General features: G+C 42.9%; 1 protein-coding gene across 5 annotated transcripts in view; it reads right to left on the bottom strand.

Moving 5' to 3' along the window:
- PLEKHA4 (pleckstrin homology domain containing A4) overlaps positions 1 to 16,436 on the bottom strand; it is a 2,050,101-nt gene that overhangs the window by 1,584,794 nt on the left and 448,871 nt on the right. For all 5 annotated transcript variants that reach the window (XM_044059475.1, XM_044059472.1, XM_044059474.1 and 2 more), the window contains exon 2: positions 12,282 to 12,369. The gene's annotated coding sequence lies outside the window, so the exon portion shown is untranslated. The remainder of the gene's footprint in view (positions 1 to 12,281; positions 12,370 to 16,436) is intronic.

The raw sequence follows: 16,436 nt of genomic DNA, 5'->3' as shown, positions 1-16,436 counted from the left end.
GGTCTTGCACAATTTGTGGGACATAAGAGAGGAATCTTGGACACCCTCATGAAAATTAAAAATTGCAGCCAGATGAACTCTAATGGTAGAGGCCGATAGACCCGATTGAAAGAGGTCAGCCAGATAGTCTAGTATTATATACACTGGTGTTGAGAAGGGATCTACTTGTTTATCTTTCAGCCAACAGGTAAATCTTTTTCACTTGCTCAGATAAGTAATTCTAGTGGAAGACTTATGAGATGCAATGAGAATATCACATACTGATAAAGGAAGATCATTCTGCCTGGCAATCAAGGGAATTGGAGTAGCCAAGCCGTGAGCTTCAGGCTGTTCAAGTTGGGATGAATCAGGTTCTGTGGATGTGAGACCAATTCTGGGGTTAGATGGAGAATCCATGGTCGATCTAGCAGGTGAGGCCAAAGGAAGGGGAACCAAATCTGTCGAGGCCAATATGGTGCTATGAGGATCACCTTGCTCTTCAACCGACAGGCTTTCTTCAGAAACTGGGGAATGAGGGGAAAGGGTGGAAATGCATAAAGACGACCCGAGGGCCAATCGTGGACTAGAGCATCCCTGGGTGACTGTCCTGGAGGGGGAATCAGGGTGAAGTAGTTGCTGCATTTGTAGTTGGTCGGGGAGGCAAATAGGTTGCAACAAGGACGACCCCAGTGGTGGAAGATCTCCGCCGCTATCAAGGGATTCAGGGACCACTTGTGAGGTTGAAGAATGCACCTGCTGAGTCTGTCTGCTATCACATTGGAACTTCCGGGAATGTGTTTTGCTAGAAGAAAAAGGTTGGTAGCCATCGCCCATTGCCATATCCTCATGGCCTCTTGACAAAGGGGGTAAGATTTGGTTCCACCTTGCTTGTTGATGTACCAGACCACTGCCATGTTGTCTGATTGAATCGCAATTGTCCCAGACGGCAGCAGGGGATGGAATGCTTGCAACGCCAGAAGCACCGCCCTCAGCTCTAGAATGTTTATATGCAGATGGGCCTCCAGTTTGGACCAAGTGCCTTGGACTGTCTGTCCCTGACATAGCCCCCCCCATCAGGGAAGCATCCGTGGTCACCGTGGCCTTGGGTTGCTGGGGGGAGAAGGGGCAAGACCATTGTGACAGATTCTGTGTCATCCACCAATTTAAATCCTGTTTGCACCTGTGGGTTACTCAAATCATGGCTGAAAGAAGATGCTGAAAAGGATACCATTGGGTAAGCAGTAGTCATTGTAGAAGTCTCATGTGAAACCTGGCCAGGGGAACAATGGTGATGGAGGCTACCATGGAACCCAACAGCTGTAGAACCAAGTGAGCCGTGGATTTCTCCCTTGAAAGGACTGGAATCAGTTGTTGCTTTATCCTTAGAATTCTGTGCTATGGAATAGCAGCTCTGCAGTTCTTTGTATCCAAGATAACCCCTATAAATTCTGTCGACTGAGATGGGGTGAGATTGGATTTTTGCCAGTTTATGGTTATGCCTAGCCTTTGAGCAGCGAGGAGAGAGTATGCCAGGTCTTCTTCCAGTACATGTCTGGTGGGGGCGGAAATGAGCCAGTCTAGGTATGGAAACACCTGGAATCCTTGAAGTTGCAAGTGAGCTGTGACAACTGGCATGCACTTTGTGAACACTCGGGGGGCTGTAGAGAGTCCGAAGGGCAGTACTCTGAACTGGTAGTGACTGGCTCTCGCATGGAAGTGCAGAAATCTTCTTGATGGCCTGTCCACTTTTATGTGGTAGTACGCATCTTGAAGATCTATCGAGCACATCCAATCATCTTTTTCCAAATGCAAGAGGATAGACTGTATTGTAACCATCTGGAATTTTTGTACTCTCACAAACTTGTTCAGTACACTGAGATCCAAAATTGGTCTCCAGTCCCCGGTTTTCTTTGGCACCAAAAATAGTCTTGAGTAGAATCCGGATCCTATCTGGTCTGGATTGACTATTTGGATGACTCTCTTTCTTAGCAGCTTTCCTATCTCTAGTGCTCTTTCCTTTGACTGGGTGGCACGTCGGGAAGGTTTTTTGAAGGGGCAGGGCAAAGATCAAAGGGGATATGATAACCTCTGTTTATAATCCTTTGTACCCAAGAATTGGTGGTGATGGTTAGCCAGGCAGAAGGGTACAAAGAGAAACATCCCTCAACCACCTCCAGAGGAAAGGAGTTGGGCCGCTCTTCAGGAGCGCTGGTAGGATTGACCAGGGAAAGAATCCCTGTAACCCTGGTTATGCGGACCCCCTCTGCCCTGAAAGGAGCATCTTCCCTGTGAGTTTCCCCCTCTGCCTCTAGGGGAGAATGCGGCCTGTGTGTCACAGAAAGGACCCTGAGATTTCTTGAACCATATCTTCCCACTCTTTTGGTTTCGGGAGAAAGCACGTTGAGGGGAAGAATAATGGACACCTACAGCAGAAAGGGTCTTACCATCCTGTTCACATCTGGCCAGTGTGCTTTTAACTTTGGGCCCAAAAAACGAGGAGGCCTCAATGGGAGCATTAAGAAAGGAAGCCTTAAAGGGTTCCATGAAATTGCACAAGCACATCCATGAGTGTCGTCTCAAGACTGCAGCTGAACCTGCTGCTCTAGCTGTTCCTTCTGATGCGTGAGATATCAGTCACATAGAGGAGTTAGATATTGATTCAATGGTGGCCAGCTGAGAGGCCACTTTGTCATGGACCTCATCAGACACGGCACCAGCCAAGGTTTCAGAGAACTCAGAAATCAGATCCCTTTGAAGCCTGGTAAAGTGTGCCATATAATTCAGGGACCTGATAGTAAAGGTCGTTAAAGCAAAAGTGCACTTCCCTATCCTGTCCAGGGCCTGGGACTCTTTGTTAGGCGGATGGACAGTCTAGCTTTCTTCTTCTGCCAGATCCCTTTTTGTTGCAGTCTCCACCACCAAAGCATCCACAGGAAGACCTCTGGACCAATGGGGATCTGAAGCAGGAGGGAACAAAATCTTATCTGGCCTCTGATGAATAGCTTTGATGGTATCAGGAGCCTTCCAAGCACACTGCACAATAAGCCAGACAAGTTCATCGGCAGGTGGAGTGACCCAGGAGGTAGGGGGCCAGGCGTGAAAGGTCTGCAGGAACACAGATTCCTCAGAGGTCAGATTAGAGGACTGCCAGTCACCTCTCTGTTTCAGGATTTCAAGGATATCACCAAAGGATACCTCAGAGGGTGACCAGGGGGATCCTTCCCCCTCATCAAAATCTGTGTCTTCAGTGAGGGACTCCTCTGTGGAGTCCATGTGCTTCCTCTTACAGGAACTTTTCCAGTGGAGCTCCTCAGCAAGAGAAGCTGGAGAAGAAGACAGCGGAAAAGGGGATTCCTGTGAGAATATGTCCTGAGGCCCTTGCACCCGGTGTCCACTAGGTGCGACTTGTGAAACCAGTGTACCAGAGGAGGGTGGAGTATAGACAGTCCAGTATCACCAGCAGCAGGGAAAGCCTTCTCCATCAGTTGGAAGGCTGGTCCACCTGAAAAGGAGTGTATGTCTAGGACAGGAGTAACCCCTCCCCTAAGTGGCTCAGCCTGCCGACCCGGAGTCCCTGGATGGCTGTGGAGCAGCAAACTATGCATGTCACTACTGACATCCTGGGTCATAGCAAAACTTTCCTGCCACAAAGGCAACTGCGGTTCATTAGTGAGATCCATAAAGGGGACCGCAGAAGGGGAAGACTGTGCTATATCCATGGACTTCAAAGGCAATGAAGGAGAAGAATAAGAAGGGGGTCTTTGGAGATGGGTGATTACCTCCCAAAGAAGGATAGTTCCTGAGGGTTGGGATACCTCTGGCCAAGAGCACTTGATCCACAAGACGCAACACATTATGTTCGGAAAGGCTTCTAGTGGACCTCACAGAGACTGAGGGATAAACAGGCCTGTCCACAGAAGAGGCAAACTCAGTGCCCATCTCACCCATCTGCACTGAGGACAACGGTGCCGAGAGAGTCTGGACTACACCGAAGAAGTTATCGGTGCCGAGGTCATGGTCTGCACCAACACAGGGATCGGTGCTGAAGTGGCTGTCGGTACCGAAGCTGGAACCGACAAAACGAGTCAGCAATAAAGGCGTTGGTTCCTAGGAAGATCTCCGAGCTGAAGTGGTCAAGGTCTGTGCCGACTGAATGGTCGGTGCCAATACAGTGATAATAGTCTGAACTGAGGAGCCCCTCGGTGCCAATATAGTGAAGGCTGCAGGAGAAGATGGAGCCGAGATCACTAATGGCGCCAAAGGCCTCTGTGCTGAAGGTCTAGGCACCAAAAGCACTGGGGCTGACAGAGTGAACTCCAGGGCTGAAATTTTAGCCTTTTTAGGTTTTGGTTGGTGGTAGCCCCAGCTGGGGATGAAGGCAAAGATTTAGCCTTGGTAGGAACATCCAAGATTTTCTTATGGGCTCTAGGAGGGGTTGAGGCCTCTGACCCAGAAATAGCCTCTGAAAAGGGAGATTTAAGAAGACCCTTCAGTAACAGCTTGTTTTTCCTTTCCAACAAAGTTCTATTTGAAAAGTTCTCACAAATAGTACAGGGTGGGTCAACAGACAAGTGGGACACCCCCAAACAATAAACACACAAAGAGTGTGCATCCGAAGTAGGTAGTTTGTGTCCACAATCAGAACACTGCTTAAACCCTGGACTACCTTTCTTATCTGCCATGGCAGCAAATAAATTAATAGAAAAAGGTACCAGCTAATGGTACAAAAGAATACCCAAAAGTATGAGAAAAAAGGAAAGGATTACCAACGATGGTAAAGAGAGAATACCTCGTGGTAAAAAGGTAAATAAAAGAGCAGAAAAACCTGAAGAAAATATGTACTCTAGATGCGATAGGGTAAGAGACAAAGAAATATAAACTTTTCTGACAGAAAAGTAATCTGAAAAACTATTAAACAACAAATAACTGTACTTAGCTCAAGAGAAGTAGCTTGACATGACCAAATGGCAACACGGCAAATGAAATCTGGGGTAACAAGGAGAGGGGGATTGTGGGTAAGAGTTTAGCTCGAGAGTTTGAAGCTGACGCGAGCTTGGAAAATGACTGGCTCGGTTCCGAGGTCGGAACCGATACCCATGCGTAAGGAATGAACGAGGATTAACATTATCAGATCCACACTTACAAGGCCAAAAAGGGGCAATGAGGATAGCCTTACTCTTCAACTGAAGTGCCTTCTGTAAGAATTTTGGAATTAGAGTGATCGGGAGATAAGCATAAAGTTGGCCATAGAGCCAGTCTCTTGGTGACTCCCCCAGAAGGCAGAATCAGGGCAAAGAACCTGCTCCACTTGTTGTTGAGGGGAGAGGCAAACAGATCACAGCAAGTTTGACACCATTAATGGAAAAACACTCTTCCACTAACTGATTGAGAGACCACTCATGAGACACCAGAATGGTTCTGCTGAGTTTGTCTGCTAGCATGATGGATTTCCCCAGTATGTGCATTGCCATAAGAAAGTGGTTGGAGGAGATTTCCCACTGCCACACTCTCATTGCCTCTTAAAGGGGATAAGATCAGGTTCTCCCCTGTTTGTTGATATACCAATCCACAGACATGTTATCAGTTTGAAACATATTGTCAGTTTGAATCGCAATCATCCCAACAGGAAAGGTATCTTGAAAGGCTTTCAATGCTAGGAAGAACACTGTCATCTCCAGGACATTGATGTGCAACTTGGTCTCTTCTGGGGAACATGTACCTTGGTCTGTCCTTCTCAAAAAATGTTCCTCCACCCCAATTGGGAGGCATCTGTGGTTACAGTGACTACTGGGTGGAAAGACAAGAGGGTAGCCTTGAGAAACGTCATCTGACTGAATCCACCAATGCAGGTGGTCTTTACATACTTGTGTGAGTTTGACTGGTGAAGACAAGGGATGGCAAAGAAGTAACCACTTAACAACTAGAGTCCATTGAAGAGTGCACATATAAACGCAAACCATATGAAAAAGAAGTTATGTAGTTAGCATAACGTTCCATCTTTGGTGTTCATTTTCATTCTTCCTCAACTAATGAGTTTGGATCTGATCTCTCAGATCCGACTCGGCCGTTGCAAAACTTGTGGCAACAATGAACTCTCAAGTTTCTCCTTTAACCATAATGCACCAACCCCAAGTACCTCAGATCTTGTTTTCTGATTTTACTACAAAGAAATATTTTTAGTCAAAAAGGAAGAAAACCTAATCTGAAGCTCAATATAAAGAACATTGATGCTTCCTAACCACTCATTTTTTCAGGAGGTTTCAAGGTCAGGGGTTGGTGGATGGGGAGATAAAGAAGAATTAAAATGGACAACACAGATGGAACGTTATGGTAAGTACATAACTTCTTTATCTATTGTTGTCAATTTTCATTCTATCCTCAACTAATGGGACAGAGTCCCTAGCTATCTAAGATCCTGGGTGGACTCAAGGAAGGATATTTCTGAGCACCATTGAATTAAACAATGCTCTACCTCTGGAGACCAAATCCAATTTGTAATGATTAACACAAGTGTATGGAGTAGCCCAACTTGCTGCTGCACATATGTCATCCATGGATGCTGTAGCCTGAAAAACTGAGGAAGTCCCTATGGATCTGGTTGAGTGAGCTCGTAACAGTTTTGGTACGGTTATACCCAATTTGTTATAAATAAATGAAATGCAATTAGTAAGCCATCTGGCTAGGGTTACATTGGTTACTGGTTTTCCCAATCTGGCATCCACAAATGAAACAAATAATTTCTCTGATTTTCCCTAATGTCTTTTGTTCTATGTAAGTAAAAACATAATTGTCTGTGAACATCTAGTACATGAAATAAGTATTCATCCTTGTTCACAAAATTTGGAAAGAACACTGACAAACTAATGGATTGATTGATATTAGATTCTAAGACCACCTTAGGAAGGAAGAAAGGAAGCTTTAGTCCATAATGTGACTCTATCCTTGTGAAAGATCAAATATGGTGGTTTTGAAGATAAGGCCTGAATTTCCAAAATTTGTCTAGAAGAAGTAATAGCTATTAAAAATATAGTCTTCCAAGAAATATATTTAAGATCACATTTAGCTGCAGATTATAAGGTGGAGTGGGTAAGTGCTTGCAGTACCAGAGTCAAATCCCATGGGGGAGTAAAATCTTTGAAGGGAGTCTTAAGAGAAGCATGCATCATAAAAAGACTTTACAAAGTTTATGAGTAGCGACTGAAGAACTATCAAATCCAGTGTGAAAATTCAAAATTGCTGCTAACTGCACCTTAACTGTTGATGAGCTAGCTCCTTCATTAAAAAGTGAAGCCAAAAAAATGAGAATGTCATGTATCAGAGCTGAAAAGGGGTCAATATTTCATTTACTGGCATAAAGTTTCCTAGTAAATGGTTTATGGGAAGATAACAGCATTTGTCAGACAGGTGAAGAGAGCATAGATTGTCTGGCTATTAATGGAATTAGAGAAAAAATTCTTAAAGTCTGAAGTTTGGTATGTCTGGATGGATCATGCTTGTCGGGTGAAACAGAAGGTCTGGAGTCTGACCCAGACTCCAAGGTCGGTGAGGCCAAATGAAGGGGAACCAAATCTGTCAAGACCAGTAAGGTGCAATGATTACTTTGCTTTTCAACCTGGCAGCTTTCTGCAGGAATTTTAGAATCAGTGGAATTGGGGGATATGCACAAAGAAGACCAGGCAGCCAATCATGAAGAAGAGCATCCCTTGGGGATTCCCCATGGGCGATTGAGGGGAAATGTAGCTGCTGCATTTGTTGTTTAGGTGAGAGGTAAAAAAACTTCAGCAAGTCTAGCCCCACTGATGGAAAATCAATTCTGTCATGTTCCTGTTGAGGGACCACTCATGAGGTAGAAGCATGTACCTGCTAAGTTTGTCTGCTATCACGCTGGACTTTCTTCGAATGTGCATTGCTATAAGAAAGCGGTTGGATGAGATCGCCCATTGTCATACCCTGAATGCTTCTCCACAAAGGTGGTAAGATCTGGTTCCTCCTTGTTTGTTGATGTACTAATCTACTGATGTGTTGTCTGTTTGAATTGCAATTGTCCTTGAAGGGAGAGAATCCTGAAGTGCCAGTAATGCTAATAGCACTGCTCTGATTTCTAGGACATTGATATGCAAATTGGTCTCTTCGGAGGAACAAGTGCCTTGGACATTCTTGCCCAGATAATGCCCCACCCACCCATCTGGAAAGCATCTGTAATCACTATGGCCTTGGGTTGAGGGGGGAACAAACAAATGGCCTTGTAAAACTTGATCTAATTGAATCTACCACATGAGAGCTCTCTTGCATAAGTGGGTGATTTGAATCAGAGTAGACATGGATTGAGAAAGTACTGACCATTGCATGGCAAGTATCTACTGAAGGATTTTCATGTAAAATCTGGCCAATAGTACTAATGTTATTGCCGCCACCATTGATCCCACAGCCTGAAGGACCAAACAGGCTGAAATCTTTATACTGCAGATTACCTTTCTAACTTGTGATCTTATTATCTGAACTCTTGAGTGGGGAAGGGAAGCTATGGTAGTTTTTGTGTCGAGAAGTGCTCCTATGAACTCTAAACTTTGAGCTTGTTTTAGATGAGACTTTTCATAGTTTATGGTTATTCCCAGAAGACAGCATGTTAGGAGAACCTTTTCTCTTGCTATTATCAGTTGATGGCTGGTAGGAACGGAAATGAGCCAGTCGTCTAGATATCAAAACACCCAGAATCCCTGCAGTCTCAAGTGAAGTGCTACTGCTGCCATGCACTTGGTAAACACCCTGAAGGCTGTAGTGAGACCAAAGGACAGAACTCTGAACTGGTAATGACTGGATCCCAGCCAGAAGCATAAAAATCTTCTGGATCATTTGTTCATCTTTATGTGATAGTACGCACCCTGAAGGTCTGTTGAGCACATCCAGTTGTCCTTTTCCAAAAAGGGAAGAATGGACTGAACTGTGGCCAGCCAGAACTTGGTGCATTGAACTGACTTGTTTAAGTTGCTGAGATCCAGAACTGGTCTCCAAGTCTCCTGTTTTCTTTGGCACTAAAAAGAATCTTGAGTAAGCATTGGATTCTATTTGATCTGGGAAGACATCTTGGATGACTCCTTTTTCTAGTAGCTTTAGTACCTGAATTGCTGCCTCTTCCCTCTGATTGGGTGGGAGGCAGAAGGGAAAAAGGTATTATATAACCTCTGCACCCAAGTATCTGTCATTATCTCTAGCCAGGCTGTCAAGTGCAGGGATAATTGACCCCTGATTGCCTCCAGAGGAGGCAATTGGGCCTCTGTTCAATTGCACTGGAAGGATCTGCCAAAGAAAGAATCTTTGGACCCTTAGTTTTGTGGGCCATCTCTGCATTGGGTGTGGAACACCACTGGGGTTTTGGCCTCTACCCCTGGGGGAATCTCACCCATGTATGTCTTGGAAAGCTTCCTGAGACTTTCTGAACCACATTTTTCCAGTACCTCATTGATTGCTGGAAAAGGGTCTTTGAGGGGTGGAAAAACATATGCCCACAGCAGACAGGGTCTTTCCATCCTTTTCTCACCAGGATAATGTGTTTTTTACCTTGGGGCCAAACAAATACATGCCATCTAAAGGAGCACTGATGAACAAAGACATGAAGTGCTCCACAAAATCAAATAAGCGCACCCAGGTGTGTCGTCTTATGGAAACACATGAACCCTCAACCCTTGAGGTTCCTTCAGCCACATGCGACATGAGCCTTATGGAAGAATTGGAAATCCATTGCAGGATAGCCAACTGAGAAGTCACAGATGCTTGTACTTCTTCAGAAACAAATCCTGAGAGGGTGTCAGAAAGTTCTTTAATTAAGTCTCTCTGTAACCTGGTGAAATGTGCCAGATAGTTCAGTGACCTTAAGAAGAAGGTCAATGAAGCATAGGCATGCTTCCCAAACCTGTCCATTGCCCAAGACTCCTTGTTGGAGGAATGAACAAGGAAACTCTCCTCAGCAAGTTCCTTCTTAGTGGTAGCCACCTTGACCATGGCAACAGCAGGCTTACCTTTTGTCCAAAACTGCTTGTCCTCTGGTGCTGTCATAATTTTGTCAGGTTTCCAAGGTATTGGTTCAATAGTGTCGGGATCCTTCCATGCTCACTGAAAGATCAATTCAATGAGCTCACAGGTGGGCGGAGTCACCCAGGAAATAGACGGCTCAGTACTGAATGCCTCCAGGAATACAGACTTCTGGGACAAAGGGTTTCTAGGCTTTCAGCCACCTCACTGTTTCATGATTTCAAGGATATCTCAGAATAAGACATCATCAGGAGGTGACCATGGGGACCCTTCCCCTTCATTAAAGTCTGCATATTCTCTTCTGTGATAGATTCCTCTGGAGTATCCAAGTGCTTCCTCTTGCACTTCTTCTTAGGGACCTCCTCAATGGGATGCTCTGGGAAGGTATCAGAAGAAGTCAGGACATCCTGTTGGGAAGTCTGTGGTTTTGGTTCCAGCTGTCCCTGTGGAAAAGAGAGGTGAGACTTCAAGTGCAGAGGAGACAAGGCTGCGGACTGAGGCTCTAACGGGGTAGGAACCATCTATATTGCCAAGGCAGACAAGACTCTCTCCATAACCTCAAAGGCAGACCTCCCCAGAGAGGGATAGGACCCTGGATCCAAAAAGGCAAGCTTTTGGACAGTAGTCCTTCCCTGCTCTGAGGACAATCTCCCCCGAGGCAGAAGTCAGAACTAACCTGTGCCAAGGCCCCAAGGTGTAGAGATGGCTCTGAAAATTTTGGAGTCAACTCCAACACCTCAGATCCAACAGGGTAGCTTCAGCTCCGAGAGCTCTCTGGATCCACCTGAACCAAAGTACTAAGAGCAAGCCTTGGATCTGAAGATAAGGATATCCTCAGATCCAAGGCAGATGGAGCCAGACAGCTCAGATCTAAGGACTCTAAGCCCATGGAAGTAGTCAGAGGAGGGGGTAGTGGAAGATTAGACCTCCTGACCCAAAGGGACACCTATCAGGCTCTGTGCTGAGAAAATTCTTCTCACCAATCTCTCCACATCTTCTGTAAGACTCCTGGAAGAGTGAGTGGAAATTGCAAATGGAGACTTGGGTCTTTCTAAAAAGGGTGAAGGGCCCTGGAGGGGACAGGGTCCATGGAAGGGGAATACTTAGTCTTTGGCTGGAAAATTAAGCCTGATGAATTTGATGGACTGGATAATTTTTTCACTGGATCTGAGGCAGTCAGACCCGATAACTCCATCTTTTTATGTTTTGGATCTGATGTTGAGGTCAGATCCAATATTCTTTTCTTTTTTCTGCTTCGAATCTGAGGATGAAGTCTTATCTGACATTTTTGATCTTCTCTTTTTATGATCCGTTGGAGTCAGATTCAACAGAGGCCTTTTTCTAGGTTGATCCGATGCCTTGAGGAAGAAGGCTCAGAGAAGCCGATTTGAACTTTTTTGATTTTGCAGGTGATGAAGCTCCAGATAAAGCCTTTTCAAAGAGGAAGGAAGTAATCCTTTAAGAATTAACTTGTTTTTCCTTTCTGTAATAGCTCTAGGATTAAACTCATTATAGATGGCACAGTCTTCTTGCAAGTGCAGGGGGCCTAAGCAACACACACACACAGGTGGAAGTATATGAATTTTTATTTGGTTCTGACTTGAAACCAACTTAAGGTGGAAGTACAATTGTCACTTTAGGTGCCAACTCAGGAACTGGCAGAGTGTCCCAAATCATCCAGATTTGTGAGGAAAGATAACATATGTGTTTCTTGTAACACAACATTTTTTATCATCTACCATTTTCATGTTGTCACTTTCTTGCCAAGTTTAGTAATAATCAGAGATGCAGCTAGGATTTCTAGAATTCTGCACCAAGTTCTAGAATGTAGCCTCAGTCTCCCACCCTATGTATTGCATGCTTCTGAATAGCGTGTCTTTACAAAACTGGAAAGACATCCTGGAAAGACAGGCTTAGCAGGTTTAACCAAACTAAATAAACAAATGCACAAACAAACAAAAAATAAACACATAAATAAGTAGAGCATCAAGCCAGCTAAACATTCTGATTAAAAGATCATTATTAAACACACAACTTAACCCTTATACTTGTGGTAAGGTTTGTAGTTTAAATTCTAAAACACCCTATTTTCCACAACAAATAATTTAAAAATATGTAGCGATTGTATATATGGTATATGTCTACATATTGCCCTTATTAATAGTTCTTCCTAATATTTTAGATTCTGGCTAGGCTACATCCAATTTCTGCATTGTTTCTACGCCTACTTCTTTTCCTGAATTTGTAAGGTTCACTGCATACATTTTGCTTACCTTATCTTCTGCTGCTACAGAGACCCTCTCAGCTTTCAATTAAACCTTCAAAATGATTGTTTTTCTTCAGTCAGTAATATAATGCTTTCTGCAAAATAAAGAAAGAAACAAATAAATAAACAATCTTCACTTCTCCACTTCCTTCATTCACTGTGTACAAGTAAAATATACCTGACAAAAAGTTAATATGCATTGCCTCTGTTCAATTACTATATACCTTTATTTGCTTTAAAAATTACTTGCAAATATGTTTTCTGAAATACTGTTTTTTTAGCATGAACGGTCTTCTATTAAAAAACAAGATTTGTAGTAATTAGTGTAAAAAATAACTTCAAAATCACCTCTCAAATGTGAAAGTGTGCTTACTTCTATCTTGCATTAATTATAAAAGGCAGCCCATAAATTACATAACTGACCGAGTATGTTATAATTAGTATTAATTGTACTGCCAATCCTGTTAAATTAACACTTTGGCAAAAAATAAACTACCACACATTTTTTGCCAAACTATTAATTTAACAGCTTGACAATTACCTAATTATATTGCAACTGTATAGGTGTTACAATTTCTGCTTAAAAGTTTCAGTGACAGATATTTAAGTTGCACTTGTAGTGACCCGTGTGGTGATACTTTTCATACTGTTTTGCTTTTTTCCATGTTTGTTTGCATGTTTGTTCTGGGACGTTAATCTTGTAGCTTAATTTGCAGTTGTGGGAAGATCCTGTTTCTACATTATACAGCACTTCTATCTCCACAAGTAAAATTTTTTGTAAAAGCTGGTTGTTTGTACTTTAAGACCTGCTGGGTCTTAATCTTGTAGTTTCATTCATAGTTGTGGCAGAAATGTGAACTACTGCCAAATTTGAGCCTTCTTTAGTAATTTTTACTGCATTTTTCTATAAACAGTGTTACTGGTAAATTTCTGCATGGTCTGGTACCTTAAACTGAGGCAGATATAAATCAGTAGAGAGGGTATTGTTTTTTTCTGCTCTGGTATTTGTGTTTCAGTGCTTTTCCAGTTGTTGATATTCCAACTTTGATCCTACAGTTTTATGTTCTGCTTATCATTCACCTGCTTAAAGCTGCATTCTAGAGCCTTTCATAGATTCATATACTAGTAGCCCTTGTGGGGGGGGGGGGCATTTTAAGCCTATCCATTTTCCCTTTATGGGTACATTCAGTCCAATAAATCCAAACCCCCTTAGCTATAAGCATGCATGTTTCAACCTTTTAATTGACTTCATCAGTACAGCGTAAATGAATTGTTTGACCAAACTTTAAAAACACAGGGTCATACTAAAAGGTTTGTCTGTGTGACCTTTTTATCCTCACTGAAAACTCTAGCTTGGCTGAGTTTATCTTGCACGTCTTATTGAATGATTTGTATGTGTGAGCTTTTTATCCTTTGGTTTAGATGTTAGTTGAGATATTTTGCAGGCATCTTAATATTTATGGGCATCAAATAGGTTTGAAGACCCTTTATTTCTAAAATATAGCCAAGCAACCCACTTAAGCTGTGCTGATGAGGTCAATAAAAAGACAGAACCATGCATGTCCACAGATAGTGGGGTCTGACTTTACTGAAATGAATGTATCCATAAAGACTTAATAAGTAAAATATCATGGGCATTCAGAAGCTGTTTAGCTAAAATGCTTGATGCCCTTAAGGGGTCATTTGCATATATCCAATGGGCCTCATTACAGGAGGTTTAAGATATCACACAGTGGAAACTCTAGCTTGGCTGGGTTTTTCTTGCACTTTCCACTGAGATATGAAGCTAAAATTTCTGAAATTTTAACCTGCAGCTCAGAGAAGTTGCATTTTAATGCCTTTCAGTTGCCCTATTCCTTGTGTCTTCCACAATGCCCACTGAGACATTTAGCTAAAATTTCTGAAAAAGCTCCAATATTTGGTTTATTTGACTGGATCCCTCTACAGCTAGACTGTTTCTTCCTTGAATTTTTTCCCAGCCCTTCTACCCTTTCCCTATTGTGGTTTTATAAGGTTCTGCTTCTCACCTCCACCCATTATGGTTATCTAATTTCCAAAGGCCCTCCCTCTTCTCTTTCATTGCTGTTACCTTTTGTATAAGCTATTTAAGTACTCTTCCCAGCCATTGTTTTCCATAGACAGCAAATTTTCCACATAGAATGGTCCATAAAACTGTACCCTGTAAAGTAATAATTACAGAACAAATAGTTTGTGAGCCGACAAGCTTAGAGCAGCTAGCTGGGCATAGACTGGCAATACCTACAGATTTAGTAAAATTCAGTATTTTGTAAACATTAACGTTAGCAGAAATCAGAACTGTTTAGCATAATCTGCCCCAATAAAGCACTCTTAGTATTGTGTAAACATTAAAGTTAGGAGAATTTAATACTGTTTAACATAATCTGGCCCAATAAAGCACCCTTATTAGTCTGCACCAACAAAACCCCCTTAACAGTCTTCTAACCTCAATATACCATCCCCCTTGTAGTTCACCAATTAAAGGACTGGACATCATGGATATGCAATTTCCTAAATTATCTGTAGCCAGCTTAGTGCATATGGGCATCCTGAGACAATGCAGCAATTGTCTCATGTTTACCAACAACCATTCAATCCTTAAAGAACTATACAGTATGGAAGAGGTGAACTTTCACAATAAAAGTGGAGGCTAAACTCTTGCATACAAGTGCACATGTGGTTGTCAAAACCATGCACACAAGACACACACATAGACTAAAGTATGCTGAGACACTTAAAAGCACTCTTCCTAAATGACAAAGATCAACTAGATAGCCTGTTGGCAAAGTTATATCTCAGCAAGCCCAAAGGAACTTGGAAAAAACACCACCTAACACCATACATACAGTCACATTCAATGGAGCCCTAAACACTAAGCCCATAAGGCAAACAAACACATTTCCCAGGACTCTTGTCATAAAGGACTCCATTGTAAGACATACTGATGCCCCTCTAACTAGGCTGTACATGGAGAAGGTAATGGTTCATCAGAGGGGACTCCATTATAAGAGGTACTGATGTCCCTCTAACAGGCTGAACAAGGACAAGATAATGGTTCATCATAGGGGACTCCATTATAAGAGGTGCTGGTGTCCCTCTAACCAGGCTGAACAAGGAGAAGATAATGGTTCATCATAGGGGACTCCATTATAAGAGAAACAGAGGTCCCACTAACCAGGATGAACAAGGAGAATATAATGGTTCATCATAGGGGACTCCATTATAAGAGATACAGAGGTCCCACTAACCAGGCTGAACAAGGAGAAGATGATGGTTACTTACTTATCCAGTACCGGGATCTGCCAAATCACACATGCACTCAAGTCATTACACCACAGGTACCAGTATGATTCCATCATAGTCCATGTAGGTGTAAATGACCTGAGATGTACCCCCTGGACCATATGAAGAGAAACATTATAGAGCTCTTAGACTATGTGTCTCAGGCTGGTAGGAGCCTAGCACTGATCAACATATTACCATCACTGAGGATGATGCCATAACATCAGCAAAACATGATTGATTTTAACAATTAGCTGTGTTTATGATGTCATTCTAAGGGAATCGAATATTTGTCATCTTGGCAGGACACGTTTGACACACCACATTGCTTTGCCAAAGATGGTCTGCTCCTCTCCCCTCTAGGTTTTCAAATGCTGGCTAAAACTTTATCCATCCCATAGTGCCTTTTTAAGCAATGCCAAATTTTCAAACCTACAGATAGAGCAAAATCAACTCAACTGAATCCCGGACTGTTACTGCTCAATGCCAGGAGCCTAAATAAAAAAAAATACACTCCCTCTAATCCCTCCTCACATCTCACATTTGAGAATACAGACATCTGGGCAGTTTCTAACACGTGGTTTAAAGAGAAAGAGAGCACCCCAGAAGTGCAAGGTTTCATGCCATCTGCACTTTTAGACCAGCAGCTGTACAGCAAAGTCTAAAGGTGGAGGTGTCTTGATACACATCACTAACAAGCATACCTCTAGGGTGGTCAAGCAGGGTGACATGCTGGAATTCCTCCATGTACAGATCACTATAGACAAAATCCCATACGATATCCTAGCAAGCTATAGGTCACTCTCCATGTCCCAAGAATATTATAATGCAAACATGGACCAACTGGAGACCCTTACCATCC

This window comes from Protopterus annectens, chromosome 17.part0 (assembly GCF_019279795.1).
Source record: "Protopterus annectens isolate FY-2018-M chromosome 17.part0, PAN1.0, whole genome shotgun sequence".
In the NCBI taxonomy this organism is placed as follows: Eukaryota; Metazoa; Chordata; order Ceratodontiformes; family Protopteridae; genus Protopterus; species Protopterus annectens.
Note: the sequence above shows the minus strand (reverse complement) of the source record. Positions and strands in the feature narration are given on the sequence as shown.